At 37.3% G+C, this 18535-nt stretch overlaps 1 protein-coding gene across 1 annotated transcript in view; it reads left to right on the plus strand.

The window, feature by feature from the left end:
- The window catches only part of AMMECR1 (AMMECR nuclear protein 1), a 167725-nt gene that overhangs the window by 125100 nt on the left and 24090 nt on the right, over positions 1 to 18535 (plus strand). The window lies entirely within an intron of this gene.

The raw sequence follows: 18535 nt of genomic DNA on the forward strand, positions 1-18535 counted from the left end.
TGTGATCAAGGTAACGCCAACCCATAACCTGAGCTAAAACCAAATACTTAATTAAAAAGCGAAATGTCACAGAATACCCCAAAACATTCTTTTGGCACATTATACCACAAATCATCTGTATTTTCTACATCCATACACATGGATGCAGCGTGCAAATACAAACAAAACAATATCCCTTTGCACAGGACACAGTGCCAAAAAATACATTCTAAACATTAATGCACAAGTTTTTAAACATTAATATTCTATTAAAGTTCCTGATGTGCCAGCAATAAGGTTAAAACACTGTTTGCTGCAACAATGGTGGCAATAGGGACCCACCACAATACTATTATTGAAAAGAAGGGAATTAGTTGATTTGGACATTTTCTTTAAGGCACGTGCATTCAATGGCTATTCATGTTGTCTCCATGCCTCTTTGAATCCTATTTCCTAGACCACACCCTGTTGTACTATATTTCTACCCGATATCATGTGATAGCTGTACACTTAAAATCCTGAAGCCGTCAGCTGAGTTCATGAGGAAATCACATTTCAGTTGTATCTAGCTGGATGAAGCTTCTAGTACTGGTTAATGCTTCCACATGTCCTCTCCTAATACCAATAATCTATCTACTACTGTACCTAGACATGTTAAGTTAACGTCACAAATTTTTTTTTTCTGTTTGGTTGTCCACACACATTTGGTCAGATACAATGCGTTTAGGGTGTGGCAAGCAATTTTGCTTAAATGCTTTATTTTTTTTATGGCTGCATTATGTGTTTGCAATGAGAATATTATGGGTATTTCATCATAGTTCTTTTTCTTTAAGGTAATACTAGTGCTTCGTGACTTCCCCCACTGCAGTGCCTCCCGACTTCCCCCCACTACTGTACAATGCTGCTTGACTGGAGTCTGAAAGGCCCTTAAAACCATATGTTAAAAAATGATGCTTCTCTCATTAATAGGAAAATGAAAAGTGCTGTTACAATAATGATGCAAGTCAACCAGCCCAAAGGTGTGTGTGTGTTCATGTACAAATTTGCTTTTTTATCTTTTGTTGGAAAATTGTTCGTGTTGTATATTTATATGAACTTTGTTGTTTAGAAAAACGTTCTTCGTTTTGAATATTAGTGTCCAACCCCCCCCGAAAGATGTTAGAAAATAAAAATTTCTTCATAATAGTGCCACAGCTTCCTACACTTTACATAAATGTGTACCAAGAATAGGTACAACAGCGATGGGTTTTGAAGCACTGTTTCTTTTTTCTTTCTTTGGATTGATCAAGAGGCTTTCTTCTCAAAAAACCACTCCCTCAAGCCCAGTCCACCTGCTCTTCTTGTGGCTATATAAGCTGCATTGCCAGTGATGTAATTTCCTTGGGATATATTGCCTCAATCCAAGCACATTGCCTGATCTGATCATATTGGATCATTATTGGGCATGTGGTCCAACGTTAACAGCTCTGTCTGTACATCACCCAACCAGAATAACAAGCCAATGTGTGTTCCTAAAGTGATGGCGCCACTTACCCAGAGCTCCACACTGCAGGATCTCCTCCAATTAGGCCACCCTCATATTTGGTCAAATTGGATAATGATCTCATTGCTTGGTCCTGTGTGTGGCAGCTTTACTCAGAATGCATTATTTCAAGTAGATGCTGGCAGGGAGCATAGAAAATGTCAGACATCACTTGGCCTCCTCATCACACAGTTTCAGGTCTTAGGGGGTCTAGTCCTTGGCACACATTGGATTCAAAGAAGTTAAAGGTTACGTATTCCGTACAGCTAATTCCTGTCGATGGGGGGGGGGGGGGTGTACTTAATGATGTCACGGGATGATGCAGTCAATCCCTGCCTTCTTATCCATTGACTACAGAACAATAATGAGGAGCCAGGCATGAGGAAGAGTGCATTAAAAGTGCCATATATCCCCTATCCTGGCACCTTGAATCCAAGGGGCACCCTCATTAAAATGAGTTCCCCCTTTAATAGTGATCACATGATCTCCAGACAGGAACACCTTACACTACAAAAAAACATTAAGGAGCCTAGGGTGAGGGTCTGGTTTTGTAATGCACAGATAAGAGGAGCATCCATAGTATTTGTCTGATGATCCCCAGACAGTAATGCTCTACACTATAGAAAGTGTCGGGTCCAAAGAGGGAGGGAGGATTATGCCCAGGTCTCCCCATCCTGCTTCAATAAACTCAGGAGGACCCCCAATTGATGTTTTCTATTTTTAAAGTGGTGTGCATTGTTGGGCTACCAATATTTTTCCTTCACATTTTATGCATTTCATTCATGATCATGAAAAATCAGTACCAAAAAAAAAAAGCTTTTTGAAGTGCAGATCTTAATATGAAAAAACAGTAGAATTCAGCCTTTTGCTGTTTTGTAAAGGTGGGTGGATTCCAAAGGAAGAACCACAAAGTATTTCTTGGTGACATTTAGGAAACAAAAACTAATTTGTTTTCGTTCCCTTTCTTGCAATTTCAGTGTTGCCCATTATGGGCAGATTTTGATTTTGCTCTGACAGGCGTTATAAGCAAATTAATGGTACTTTCTGAAAACTCATTGTCTTCTGGCAAAAGAAATTGTGGGTACCATTCAAACAAATTACTGATATTGACGTTTGAATGTGACTAGTCCAAAGAGTTTTCAAAATTGACTCCGCTGCGAAGGAGTTAAATAATAAAATGGGCTTTTGTCTCTTCATTAACAGCCTATTGTGTCACCTAACACAATAGATTAGTGATGAGGTTTATCAGAGTTGTAAAGATGAATTGCATGTGCATTTAAAAATAATTCATCACATAAAATGCTTTAATAGTTTTGCTTTGGTTTTTTAAGGTGTTTTTACACCTAATCCATCTATTCACATTCTCCTATCTTGAATATATTTGTATATGTGATTTGAATAAATTCTAAAGCAGATCTGAGAACTGGACTGGGACTCGTAAGCTTCTTCCTGTAACTTGCTCTCAGCTGCAGCCAGTTTCAGGTTTCTCCAGTTACCCAGCATAAAGAATAGTTTTTTTTACCTGTGTTATGTTGGGGAGAAACTGTGTGTTTAAAACCCAGTCAATGTCAGGCTGCTTAGTTGGATGATTATATGTTCCATACTGTATACTGTTTACTTTTCAGTTCTAGCTTCTATTTTAAACAATATTAACTGGAGTGGCCAGTTGGATACCTTGTAATTGAGTGTATCTGGCATATTGACTGACCCTCAGGTTCTAAGGAGCTTTCGTTTTTCATGAGTGGCGTTAGCCTTAAAGTGTTTACTGAGTGGTTCCCATATGGTACGTTTGACAGCCCTGGAAATGGGTTGCTCAAATTGGCAAATCTGTTAGAGCCTTAAGGGTACAACAGGAAGCCTATATATAGTGCTGACAGTTCAAAGCTAATTTACTGATGGTTATTGTGCATTCAACTGTGGATAATTTTTAATCCTGTGAAGTTATGAAAACCTGATGTATTTTTGAGTCTTTTTTTTTTTTTTTTTTTAACCCATTTTGAATTATTTTCGGATTTACAATTGAATGTGGGTATCCCTTTTACAAAATTTGCACAGGACAATCAGTTTGATGGAAACACCTTCCTATTTTCCACTACTATGTCCCTTTGAATTTGACATTCATACAAAGTTCCTGGTTTAAGGTTTGCTCAAACATGTCTACATTATTGGTGTTTTTACACGTTCATTAATGCATTCAAATAGAACAAATAATATCTAGTGGTGCTGTTCCCACCACTGCATGCATTCTAAAATGTAAACACTGCATTATACATTTTTAGAATGCAGTACATCCTATATCTCAGGCGTTAATTCATGCTACCAGTACAATAATTGTTTTGGTAAAAGTTTAACGCATGTTGGGGGAAAGAAAACACCACATGACTAAAACGCATGTAAAGTGCAAATTAGTTTTTGTGCATTTAATATCCATTTTCCAAGTACATTTGTATGGTTGAGATCTTAAGCTTTTCCCTTAGGGCTCCTACACCCAGGCTTTGAAAATCACATTTGTTAAAGCGTAGACAAAACCTTGGATTTTGTTCTCCCTTATCTGCACATTGTACAGTGTATTTAAGGAGTACTCCAATATAACACTATACATTGTACCTAGCTGTAACACTTGTGAGCACTGCAGGCAATGTCGAAATTGACGCAAAGTGAGCACTTATCAGAAATTGTGTACAAGTCCATTCTCTTACATTGTTTAGACTATTGGCACATTCAGTAGCCTAAGGACATATGTTGAAAGCGTAAAATTAACACCCGTGTGTTTGAGGCCTTAAACTGGTTTAATCAGTAGGAGGCTTTACACCCAAACCAGTGGAAATGTTTGGGAGTGGATCTTATATTCACGTAGGGAGAGAAGTTATTTTTATGAGATCCGTAAAACTTGGTTGCAATTCTATCCTAGTAAACCTGATTTTTGCTGCTTGGTACTTTTATGTTTATTCAGTTAGCAGTATTAAGCTGGGTACACACTACAGGGATTTTGTCCAATAATCGGCTCAACCAGCCAACATACGGCTGCTCGTTCGAAAGTCTGGTCAGTGTGTGTAGTGACACGATGGTCGAAAGTCTGCCCAAATGGACGATTGTCGCCTTATTTGGTTGGTCGTACGGTTCAATATTTTCGTTCCAATCTTCTTTCCGTTGTGTAGTGTGTATAAATTTTGGACCGATCCACGACAATCCTCCGATACTTCCATGACCTGGGGGGCATGTATGTAAATTTGTGATGCCTATACCAGTCCCACGTGGTGCGGTATCTGCACATCACTGACTTGTGTTTTGTGTACATGTGTATTGCACCTGTCTGGTTGCAGACCATTACACTTGTGTAAATCATTCATGTGTGTTATTACCCTTTGCATCTATATTAGGAACCTATTCATATTTACCCTTTATAAACTTATACCTTTATAAACTATTAAACTAATAGTCATATTAATCTTTATTAACTAATATTTGTAAAATACCCAGAAAAAACCACATTGTTAATGCAACAGTTTTATTGCAGGAAAAAGTACAAAAAAAATTATTGCAGAATATGAAAAGTGAAAAAAATAGTATTACACTTTAAAGGTGCTAGTGGTTTGTGGCAGAACAGTTCCAAACAGCATATACATTACAACAAAATTTTTCTCAAGGTTTGAATTTTTTTTTCTCAATGTCGCTTGGGTTTATATTCCCTTTGATTTCTTTACCTACAAAACAAGGAAATAAAAAATGTTTACCATTAAACTTCTATATCCAACACCAGAAATACTCTCATTTGCTCACCTTGCACACTGATCGAGATTAGTTTTATGTTGTGGTCCCTCTGGCACAATCGCAATAATAGCGGGCTTAACTTCCATATATTCTGAAAAACAGGCACCATTTTAGTTATAAAGGTACAGGTATGTGCCCAAAGCATTTAGTTGTCTACACATGTTCAATTAAATACCTTCGTGTGTAACTTCTTTCATATCTTGGTATTCAACATCAATTTTTTCCTGTTTGACAACAGGTGTTACATTAGTGGTATCTAAACAGGCCTTCTCACCGTTAATTCTTTGTTCTGACAAAATTCAGGCATTTGCATTGCTTCGTCTGAAACTAGAATGAAATAAAGTCCTTCAAGCAGGTACACTACACATGCTAAACTCTCTTTTTTTTTTTTTTTCTTTTTTTTTTTTATTGTCGTTGTTGTACTGGTCCAGTACTTTTACCATCATCTCCCCCTCTCTTGGGCTCATTGGCTTTGCTCTTTGCTCTTGGTGAGCATCTCCATCCCCCATTACATACAAAGAGTTTTTATTAGGGAATAATTATTGTATTGCACTTTACAAGTTAAAAAAAAAATTCAACATTTTATGTATGGTAATAAACTTCTATTTTATAGGAATGAATGAAGAGACAGTGTGGTCTTCTCTTTTTATGCGGTTTTGGGTGTTAACTATAGTGAAAACTCTGTCCCTTTATGCTAATGTCTTTGGTATATCGTTACATGCCCCGCAAATGTTGCTTCAGTGTGTACGAAATTCAAATCATTGCTCACGACAACATGGCTGTAAAAGTCGCTACTGGGACGGCTGCTTTTCCCTTTATCATCTGAAACAAGGCTAGTGTGTATGCAGTCCATGAACCGAGCGATTAGACCATTGATCGGATGTAAAATCGATCGGCATAAAAAGTTGGTGGAAAATTCTGTAGTGTGTACCTAGCTTTAAGCAACTCTACATCAACAGGATATTCTAATTATATACATGGAATCCCCACTTATTCTTAAATGTCATTCAGATCCTTCCATTATATAATTATATTCTCCTGTTGATGTAAAGTTGCTTTTGGCTATATCCATGTATATTCTGTGATTGTAATTATGGCAGATGCTTAATTTCTATATTGCACAATCCTTTTCTACCATTGTGTAATGTAAGGAACAGCCTTTGCTTTGTTTTGTGCCATATTTTACTTGGCTTATAACAATTATCCTTTATATACCGTCAACATTGTACAGAGAATATTTGTTTGTTTTTCTTCATTCACAGAAAGGTTGCCTGTTCGTGTATTATTGTGGATTACGGTTTTTAAATATTGCTGTTCTAATAGTTTAGGTGGATATTTTATTAATCTGTGGAAAGTTTCATAAACATATAGTCCACAGATCGCTGTGTATATAGGTGTGTGTATGTATAATATATATTTTCATATCAATTAAATGAATAAGATAATTTTATAGGTGAACTTGATCTGTCACTTATGATACTTTGCATTGCAATATAGCTCAAGGATTAATTAAATAATATACTAGGTTAACAGTCTTTAGAAATATGAGTCCATAGTGGAAAAAACATTAATATAATGTGTGTATATACCCTCAAAATGAACATATCTTATTCGACCAGTTCTTAATGTGTTGCTTAAGCCCAGAGAAGTGTTCTATTCCAAACGAAAACATTTTGCTAATTAGGGGACTCAAAATAAGTTTGATTGCAGCCATTTTTTATTTAAATTTTTAAAAAAATACGCCACATTTTTGCTGAAAAATACTAATCTGCTCTCTCAATTAAGGAGCACAATATTTGTTTTGGTTTCCCATTTCCCTGGTTACAAAAATGTAATAGAGCAGTTTGTGTGGTAGGTGAGATTAGGATGCTTAGTTGCAGTTTTGTGCATTCCGGTGCACTAATTAATTGAATTGACAGTAATAGTGAGATAGTTATATCTATTGGCAGACTCTTAACATTTCAAATGGACAAAGAGGGATACTTTTTTTTTATAAACAGAGATGGTCTTTTTTTTTCTTGCATTCACATGAGCTTACATGTTGGCAGTTTTTTGGCTTCCAATTATACAGTATAGCTTACTATACTAAGCAAGAGAGACCGCAAAGCACTAAAACACATACTAGTATAGAGTGTGGATGCCACGAAAAGTGTAGGCTCCTTATAGCTGTTTTGAGAACCAGTGGAGAAGTGTGTATATGTATGTGTGTGTATATATATGTATGTGTATATTAGCATTTGGGGGCTTAACCAATACAGTGAAAAATTATATAAAGTTTTGTTCATCTGTAAATGTTTTTATACTGGTTTCCTTAAAGTGCAAATCTATATAATGTTTGTGAACCCTTTTTATATAGTCTCTTCATTTAACCCATCATAATAAAGAAAATTTGATTATGCAAATGAGACAAACTTGTACTTTTTGATGATATTATTAAATATCTAATCATCTTTTTCAAAGTATGTGAACTAGAATATATGAAAACAATTAGTTATGTAAAAATGTCATGTACGTTAAGTTCAACACCAGTTGCGTTTCTTGCTAGGAAGGTAAAAGGTCTTAAAGAATGAGATCTATGGCCCCCAAATGCTAATATAGTCCTGGAACGAAACCATTTAAAATTCAGCAAATTGTTTCCACACTACACAACATAGTTACACCAATTGGGTTAACGGTGAATGTGAAATATACCAAAGATCTAAATGCCTGGATACTAACGGGTCATCGTGTGGACACATTTCTCATACCATGGAAATGGCTTTCAAATGTTAATATTAACCAATTAAAGTTATGGGTGTTGGAAATAATTTTTCAGAGACTTAAAACTTAATGAAAGTTGCTAACCTGAGATCCATCTGCATAACTGTACACTATTTGTTTAATGGCACTCATATCCTTCCTGCGTTTAGTGTTACCAAAAAGGCTTCTGCAAAATACTTGACATCTTATATTGATTTATATATTCTGTCAGGCTGAGTGAGTTGAGATTTTTGGCATCTGTCCTAAAAATGTGTCAATTGTCTAACTTTCAATGCCAAAAGCATGTTTTTCTTATTCTTTGTCTAAAATGATGCTTTATTGAACTCTTATTGAAGAGTAGATAATGCATCTGGTGTAAGATTAATTTTTATGATTTCTAATATTCCATGGACTAAAGCCCTTTAACTACTTGTAAGTAGAAAGGGTTTTGTCATTCTTTGATTTTTATTCAGTTTGCTCATTTTATTTTTACATCCATTTGTTTAAAGAACAATTTTCCCCAGAGCTATAAAGCTTCCATGGTCCAGTACTGCACTCTGTTCTCTCCTTCAAACACATGTGAAGAATGAACTGGAGTGCAGAAGCTCTGAAAGCCTATAGGGGACCTGCTGAATGTGATCACCACTTCAAATTTCACTATCATCTAATATTGTCTATTATAGGTTAATAGAGACCATAGGGTTTCTTCTAGAATTCTTCTTATGGTCTCTCTGCATTCTAAGTGTGAAGCAGGTGAAGTTTATTATGCTCAGTCATGTGGTGTTCTGTGAAGAGAAAAAAGCGACTGTCATATAAAGAATTATTTGCATTAATACCTTGGTTTTCACACGCTATCAGTCAGCGTCTGCTCTTCATAAGGCTGGTGAAAGTGAATGGTCTCAGTTAAGAGATCTGAGTGGATTGACTGAGTCAAAGACCTGACCTTAGCCAAACTGAACTTCTGTGGCATGACCTGAAGCAAGCTGTTCCTGCAAGACAACCTATAAATAGAGTTGAAGCAACTGTCTGAGGACTGAACCAAAGTACTGTTTATTCAGTATGCAGAATAAATGAGTCATTCAGGTTATATAACGTTTTTGTGCCTGACAGAATACAAATTGCGATTTTAAACACAGTACCCTCCCACCCAGCCATCTTATGATGGTTGCCAATGATCGTATCAATTTATTGGTAATAAAAAATATAGATACTTATTTGAGTCAGACCCCTAAAGGTCTATCTTCATTTAAAACAGGATATAGGTGGAAACCAGGAGATAAATTAAATCAACATTGACTTGAATAAAAAGCAATATTTAAAGTACACTTGGGAAAACTTTACAAGCTGTACATAATGCAGTGAGCACTTTCGGTGAATTCAGTGGCACCAAGCTGGAAATAGAAAGTACACTGTGCACTTATAGTGAAAAAAGTTTCAAATGGAAACAAAAAAAAAAAAAAAAACCCCCGTTAGTGCTGTTATAACTTTATTGAAAGGTATCCACAGTTTACAAAAATGTGCAACTTCACTTAAAGGCAGATTTTACAGGTAATTGGGGAGAGATCGGATTTTCACTTCATATCAGAAAATTGCCCCTTTTCTTTTTAAAACTGTGACAACAGAAAACGTCTTAAACGTGTCTTGGTGCTGTACTTGGCCTATGGCTTTGTTTAGAACATATCTTAGTAGAATAATCTTTACTTATTTAAGGAAACTAGGTTTAGAAGTATGACTTCACACATTCCTTAATAGCTCCCAGGTTACCCTGCGAACACCAATATATCCAGTCTCTCAAAACAGGGCACCACTTGATTTAGTAAAGGCAATTCTGTTTAATATGATCAATGTTTCTGTGTGACACTACACACTATATGCACATATACATTGATCATTTGCAATAAAAAACAAACTTTCCATATAGACTGGACACTTTCTGTGAAGGGTCACTGTCCCTTGATCGCAACATAGCGAAAGAGAACTTATTTACAGTATGTTATGCTTTTTAATAACGGGTTCATTTGGGACTTAAATTATAATCTTTCTAACTACAAATATGTGGAACTGGCTCTGACACATTACTTGTGAAAAAGTACCATAGGAATCAACCAAATGAATATAGAATTTGTAGGTAAATTTATTGTACACCAGTTTATAAAGAAGTGACTAGTTTGCAACTATTTGCAATGGTAAAGTTGCAATTATTAAATAAAAGTAATATAAAAACATGAAAGCTGGCTCCTGCATGCTCTCTGGTGTATTCTGCATCAAGATAACAAGAAGGGTTAGTGTTTCTGCTGGGAAAATTGCCTACCACACAGGTCAAGAGGTGCAGTGTATGCTGAGCAGCGTGTCTAATTAACTCTCAAAGACAGCTAAATTGGTCCTCCGATTTGGAGACCTGCCAAATATTATATACAAGAGCTGCACTTCAGTTAGTAATAATCCAGCCATCATATGATGATGATGATGATGAAGAATATGTTAGGGCATCCGGTGTCTCCAGCAGTTGGTTTGGGCAACAGAAATTGAAGTTGCCAGCTTTTACCATGTGATTTTATGATGCCTTATTAGTGTGCTCTGTATAGAGTGTGAAGAGAATGTGGGGTGACATGAAGGTGGATAAGTTGTATATGAAACAAAAGCTTCAAATTTAGAAACCTAATCCAAGAATACTTGGTTGCACAATATATACCCTTTATTACAGCCTGTAAATGGTAAACAACAATATATTACAGGCTTAGTAGTGACCATATCACTTGGCAGTGTTTTGTAAATGTTGCTAATGCCTTGGTGCACTGCATATTGTTAGTTATGCATATCGGACAGTGTAGTGCACAGGGAAGAATTACCATTGTAAGGATTAATAAATAACGTAACTGGTGAATGCATAATTATATGGGACTGCATTGTGAATACTATGTATCAAATGAATCCCATTTATAATTTGTTTCTTTTAGTTAAATGCAAATGACTTGAAAGCAGAACCCTGCTCTCCAAGGGTAATGATCTAATTCCATGTGTAAAATATGAGGCCAGAAAAACTGTCCTGTGTTACAAGAGAAGTGTTGGTGTCGTCTTCAAAGGCCCTCTTGGGGTGATCTCTATACCCTGGCTTATCAGTGTTTTTTTTGACCCCTGAACAGACTTCCAGGAACAGCTCAGCATGTGATCTTATACAAAGATACCACATGATTTCTTGCTATATTTTATATAGGCAAATATATTTCCATTTCCAAAATACAACATACAATCAATATAATTAGTGATCAACCACATATTCATAAAAGTATGATGAAGAGCAACCTACACGTCAAAGCTGTCACTCCAGGATTGAGAGGAAATCGGTATCTGCTCAACTAATCTACTGATTTTATGCATGTTTGTTATTGGCAGATTGGTTAATTTTTATTGGATTTATTAATGATAAAATTGGATTCTATGACACACCACATGAAAGATGTTTAGAATTGATTATTAAAACAGGGAGATGCAAATTGTGGTTGTAAAGAGTCACAGGCTTTCCCTGAAGACCAAACCCCCTGAGGAGGGTAAAGAGTGACAGTGTCTTTTAAAAAGATTAAATCACTTGCAAGAAATTGTCCGACTTTTGGGAAATCAATCAATATTGATAAATTAACAATCTTTTAAGACAATTTCCCTTGGCGCAGATTATACAACTCATATGTAAGTTTTATAATCTGAAACTTTCTTTTATTTTTAATCTGCTTTGCTATATATTTTGTCATTTATTAATTATTTTTATAACCTGTAAGCATTGTACTTTCTCTTTCATCCATCTGGGGGACACTGCTTAACCATGGGGTTGAGTAGGGAGGGGAGGAGTCTGGCACCTAAAGACTTAACTTTCTTCCTGCTGACAGCATATCCCTCCCACCATTTCCCCACATACCTCAGTTTGAATTGGGTGCCCTAGGAGAAGGGCTGCGCATCAGAAGAAGCTGTCAGTACCCAGGTCTTTGGAGCTGCTAAGAAAGATGGTGACATCTTTCGTGACCCTACCCTACGGATCCACCCCAGATGTCTTTGGTGGGACATTCGGAGGAAGCAGGCAGGGCCCTTCTTTTGTTGGAAGTACCAGCGGAGGAAGTAAGTCCTCAGCGGGTGGTTGTTGGAGGACAACCGAACAAAAGGCAGGGAAGTCCCAGAGTTCTGCACAAGATCAAGAGATCCACTGACAGTGCAGTGGACGTCCTAACAATGCCAGTCTTTCTGGTAACTCCAGTAGGGCTATGGAGCCATCTACTGACCCTGGGACCGTTCTTGCATCTAAATCTGAACCGGCTGCATTTGATGGCAGAGCCTTCGAATCCAGTCTGTGGAAAGCGAGAGGGTTCTCGGGGGGTGTGGTAGGCACCCTCCTAAGTGCAGTTTAAGGACTATTCTGTCCTTTCTCCCTAAGGTGGTCTCAGGTTCCATATTAATCAGGAAATAGTTGTTCCAGTGTTCAGAGAGGAGCCTCAGTCTCCTGGAACGTGAACAAATAATGTTGGACGTAGTGAGGGCATTACGTATATGTGTTAAGAGATCTGCAAAGATACGTAAGACAGATTCTCTATTTGTGTTATTTGACTTTTCTAAGCGGTGATGGCCAGCGTCTAAGCAAACTATTGCCAGATGCCTTACCCTGACTATCAGGGAGGCTTATGTCCGTATTAATCTCCCTGTGCCGAAGCGTATTGTTGCCCATTTTACCTGTTTGGGGCGTCTTGGGCGGCACGGAATGGAGCCACGGTGGACCAGCTGTGCAGGGCAGCCACCTGGTCCTCGGTCCATACCTTTAAGAAATTCTACCAATTTAATGTATTGCGTCTGGGGACGCCTCCTTTGGCCGTAGTGTTCTACGTGCAAGGAGATCAGAGCGGTCCCACCCTTCAGAGGGATTGCTTTAGTAAGTCCCCATGGTTAAGCAGTGTCCCCCAGATGGATGAAAGAGAACACAGGATTTATACTTACGATAAATCTCTCTCTGAGTCCATCTGGGGGACACTGCGGTCCCCCCCTTTTTCGTTGTTTTTCTTTTCTCTCCACTCCCCCCTCTGTTAAGGGGTGTATCTTGGTTGATTGGCCCCTCGTCCTAGGGCTTTGGTAATCAAACAGGTATGTGGGGAATTGGTGGGAGGGATATGCTGTCAGCAGGAAGAAAGTTAACTCTTAAGGTGCCAGACTCCTCCCCTCCCTACTCAACCCCATGGTTAAGCAGTGTCCCCCAGATGGACTCAGAGAAAGATTTATCGTAAGTATAAATCCTGTTTTTTGTACATTGACTTGAAAATTGAATAAGTTTACTTATTGCTCTAAACAAATTCCCTGCCTTTTTAGAAGAGATTGATTGCTTGGCTGTGTTAACCCTTTAAATTAACAATGTGGGGAGTGTTAACTCCTTTAGCTACCAGAGCACAGGGTGTGCACAATTGGGCAATTAAGTCATAGGCGGTCTATTGGCATTATACGTAAATGGTGGCAGAAGTGTGTGAACTGTGGAAGCGGACGCCTGTGTTGGGGAGGGAGCAGTTAGATATGTAAACTTAGAGAGCTGAGTGTGAGATTGAATTGTTAGAATCCTTTGACTTCCCTTACAGTAAGCTTCATATTAGAGGTAAATAACCAGTCAACAGTAATGGATCTTCCAGACAAATATTCTATTACTGCTTTACATTTGTTTGTGTTCAAAACATTGAGTTTGAAGAAAAACATTCATTTATGCTGTTGTAACTACAAACAAGCCATGCTGCGAACAACATTAAATCGCACATGTATGAAAAAGCAGTTTACATGGAACGAGTCTTGTTCTGCATGGCAAGTTGTGTAAACTGCATATAAATGCAACCAATGTGTGTGCACAGTAGTGGTAGTTTAATGTATGTGGGAAGCTGATTGGCGCTACTAGTAATCCGTTTAAATGGTAAGATTCCCAGTGGTAGGTTTTAGCAATGAAAAAGATAACAGCTGGGCTTCCATATGAGATTAATGCCAAAACCTCTATTGGTAAAAAAAATGTGTATCAGAGCACTATAATTGATGGTGTAAAGACATTTACATGTCATTTTTTTTTTTTTTAAATAACCTTTTCGTTCGCTATTTCATGAGTGCTCACTCTTGCAATATTGGTGCAAGTAGCAAACACAAATTAGTCTTCCTTCCTATGCTTTGGTTTAAGTGATATGTCGTGCTTAAAGTACCACTAAACTCCAAGTTTTCAGATATAAAGGTAAAGGTAAATTACATTGTTCAGTGGTCATCTGATATTCCACTTAAGCATTGTTAAAAAAATAAGTAAAGTATTTAGCACAATATACTTATAGGTATTTCTGCAGGTGGAAAAGCTGACCCTGAATGCATGTCAGTTGTTGCAGCATCACTGATCATGTGTTTGAATGAACCAATCGGCACACTGTATTATGGCAAAGCTACAGTCTGCCTCTTTAGAGAAGACCGTCCCTCCTAACGTGGTAATATGTTCCAGAGGCGTGAGAGAAATTATGGACATAAAATACTTAAAATTATTTCATGCATCAAATTCAGCTCTGCAGTACTTAGCCTTTGTATATTTCAAATAGTGGAGTAACATTCTCCAACACTGCACTACTTTTCTGTTTTAGCAAAGACAACATGGTTTTTGTCCAAATTCTAATATCTAATCGGCAACTTTTGTTCCAGATGTGTTAACATTTTCATAGTTATGAACTGCATTGGTATTGAATAATTTTTAATTTCTATTCAAGCAAATTTTCTTAAATTATTTTTACAGGGGTTTATTTTGTCAACATTGAAATAGAGGACTTTAAGATATTGGCAGGTGGGGTTTAGGGATGCTGAATTTGTGTACTTTATTCAAGGTCCTATCTAGTTAGAGGCAGAAACAGTCTGCTTCTGTATTGTAGTCAGTTTGTGCAGGTCACAGTGCCAAAAATCTAACAAAACCGTTCCTGACACATGAACTAGCCGATTATCATTGGCAGCCATGATCTTGAGGTGGAAGATAATGCATGATTGTCATTCTAGAAACAGAGAAACCTCATTTATATTCCCCTATAAACTTAACTGGTAAAGTTTTACTCAGACTGTACTATAGATATTTCCTAATTATAGTGTACACATGATGCATTGTTTAAATTTGTGCCTGTAGTCCTGTTGGCTAAACATCCTGTAACACTAATCTCAGAAGAAACAATATGACTGTAGCACATACTAAACGTAACCTTTTCTGGGCAAAAGTAAATCCTGTATGTAAATATGGTTTTTCGCAAATTTTTGCAGCATTTGCAGCATTTTTTAAAAAAAATTTGCTTTACCTCTATTATAATGAAGCTTCAGATTTATTTCTGCTGCTCACCTGCATTATTTTGTAATTATCTGACAGATATGCCACTTACCATACAATTTGCAATGCAATTAAATGGTTTGTTTCCTTGTGACATGTTTAGATGCTTTTCCAACACTCACTGTGGCAGTGTCACCCTGCCTGAGGAGACATGTCTGTGATATTGAGGCATCAAGACCTAGTAATGAATAAGTGTTCTGTTAGGGCGATATGTCATTTCTGGGGGATTATTTTCACTTCATTTTCATTAAGGGCAGCGGCTCAAAATAGCTCCAACAAGTAGCAAAAGTCATTTCTCCCTTTTATTATTGTAAAGGGTTTTTTTTTCGTATGGACAACTTTGCAAAATATAACTTGTTACTTTATGTAGTGCGGACAGCTGGGCAGCTCAATTGTTGCATGTAGAAGTGTTAAAATAGGTAATAATAGACTGAGAATATGTACACACTGATATTTAACCATGCATCTGCTCTCAGGTAAATTGAGCTGCATTTACATCTTTTACAATAGATCTAATTGCTCTTTATAGTGAATACATTATCAATACTGTTTTTCTGAAAGCTTGATGCATTAGAAACTATGGTTTGTGATATGCAAGTCCAATGAAAGTGTTGTCTTTGGTATCGGAATCGGTGAATCATCAACTTAACAGGTGTTCACGGTGCATTATGTAATTGGTGAACACCTTTCTCAGCATTGTAGTTATGCGTTACCAAGTGTGCACTTATCCTTAAGCTGAACGCTACTGTCGGTCTTATTGCACAGCCCAACACTGGGTGTCAGGATCACTGGTTCATTCAGTCACATACTTTGATGCCCAAACTGAGCCAATCAGCAAAATCACTTTGTTTTCCCTGAGACCACAGACTAATAGTGCTCGTCTTCCAGATGTATTTTTCTACTTTCCCAATAATCTGACTGATTTTTTTATCCAGTTACTACTGGGCATTGTGCAGTTTGGTGCCATTTGCTGAACATCGAACCAAAATCCATTTTATCTAGAACTTTTAAATTCCTTCTCCATTTAAAGGAGATAATTATCCAGGTGCTTTTCTGCTCATGACTTGGCCTCACTGCTTTGGAGCAACTTTGTCCTTTACCCCTCTCCAGCATATTGAAATATTATTTTCCTGTGCCACTCTGCAAAATGATTAGAAATGTCATGTTGAAGACATGAACATATTTGTTGCTTAGCTGCTGGCAGTGCAATGTAGATTAACCAGCTGGCCCTCATGTGACCCAGGAAGCTGCTTCAATGGGAGAGGGCTAGTAAAAAAACAGCACAAAAGAGGTGGGGCTTCAAAGGTTGAAAGTAAAGCTAGCTCTGTGCCATCTACGTTCATTTGACATAAGCAGCGGTTTAGTTTATTTGTGTGCTATTTTGTGATATATTTTTCTGTAGTTAACTTGTATAATAACTACTCCCTATTTTCTGAATTAAAGATGTTTATTTTATAATCTGGTCTAAGCACAGATGTAGTCTGGATGAGGCATATATTGAGCATGGACACATGCTAGGTTTAGGAGCCAATATAATTTTCTCAATTGATATATTATTGCTATTTCTAGTATTTAAAATGACTGGTTTGGATTAAATCTGATTGCCACAGGGGCAAGAAGAGGGTAAAATGTGTTCCTTTGCTTTGTAATGTGCATTACCAAATTTAAGTTAATATATTTGCTACACAAATCGAGGTGCGTATACAAACCTCTCTGCCCTGAATTGCAGGCTATGTGTGCAAAGACATGGCACAAGTGGAGTTGTTATATCTTTTTACCAGAAGTTTCCAATACAATTAAATCTAAAATATATAGCTTTGGTTTTGACAATGTAATATTGTGAGACGTTTAGTAAATTGCATATTTGTGTTCTTGTAAATGGAACATTCAAAAATAACTGTGTGGTAAAGTAGTGGACTCTGAGTTTTTGTGGTTGTTAGTGGGGATGTTAGTCACCTAGGATGATGGAGTGGAGGTCTGTGGAGAGCTAGTGTGAAAGCCAAGTTGTCATGAAATTTGGAAGCGGGATCAGGGAGGCAATAGATGGCTGAGACACGGAGATGGATGGGGTTGAAGAGACAGATAAAGTGGACTTCGAAGGAGGAGAATGAAAGGGAGGGCCCAGGGGAGATGACAAGAATGGTACAATTGGAGGATTAAGAGGGTGCTGTTTAACTGTGTTCATGCAGTTGTCAGAGTAAAAGCATATTTACAATGTACAGATATACTGTATACAGATCACCTACTTGCTGTGTATAAATGGCTGTAGAAGCAGGTAATGTTGGAGTACTGCATCAGTTCTCTGTATTTACTCTAATTTGATTTTACTTGGTAAAAAACAGTAAAGAGCTCCTTTCAAATATTTTCATATTTATCACTTAATGGATTTAGTTTCAAAAGAACTCTACCCAAATCTTGATGTCTAGTAACTGGTGGCGTTCACTGTTAATATTGTCTCCTCTTAGGCTAGATACACACTGGAGACTTTTCCAACCAATCTGTTATTTACAATGATTTTACCTACGACTGAAGGTCCAACCGCGATTCATGCATACAAGCTATTTACCTTCAGATCTCTGCTCTTCATCCGATTCTATAGTTAGAGAATGATAGCACAATATGCATTCATTCCTGTCACACTGATTAACCTCCTTGTTATAGCTATACACATGTCATAACGAATTTCATTGGCTTCTGTGACTCAAAAACAAAATATTCAGTCTCAGAACATACAAATTATTCCATGTACAGCACTCTCTACATTTATAGTCACCAGGACATGTTCATTGTCAGCATCTGCATGACTCTAAACTCAATGGAGATCGTGAGTGCATGATTGGAAGGTGATTGTAATGAGATTTTGAAATGATCATATGCACTTTGGAACAATTGACATTCATCGTGGAAGTATACACACTAACGCGATGTGTGGCCAAGCGGTCGTTTATCAGGTGATTGGTCCGATAATTGGCTGAAAATCCTCCAGTGTTTACCTAGACTAACACTTCTGATAGTTTATTTGTCCATTCTGTCCCTGACATCGTTATTAATCCTATGTGTATTTACTACTCCTGCTTTCCAGGTTCAGTGCATGTATTTCCCAGTGTTTGCTGATGATGCTGCCTGGTTGAATTAAATGAGCTAGTTTACATGACAATTTAGAATTATTGAAGGCTTCAGGG

This window comes from Mixophyes fleayi, chromosome 9, assembly GCF_038048845.1.
Source record: "Mixophyes fleayi isolate aMixFle1 chromosome 9, aMixFle1.hap1, whole genome shotgun sequence".
Taxonomy (NCBI): Eukaryota; Metazoa; Chordata; class Amphibia; order Anura; family Limnodynastidae; genus Mixophyes; species Mixophyes fleayi.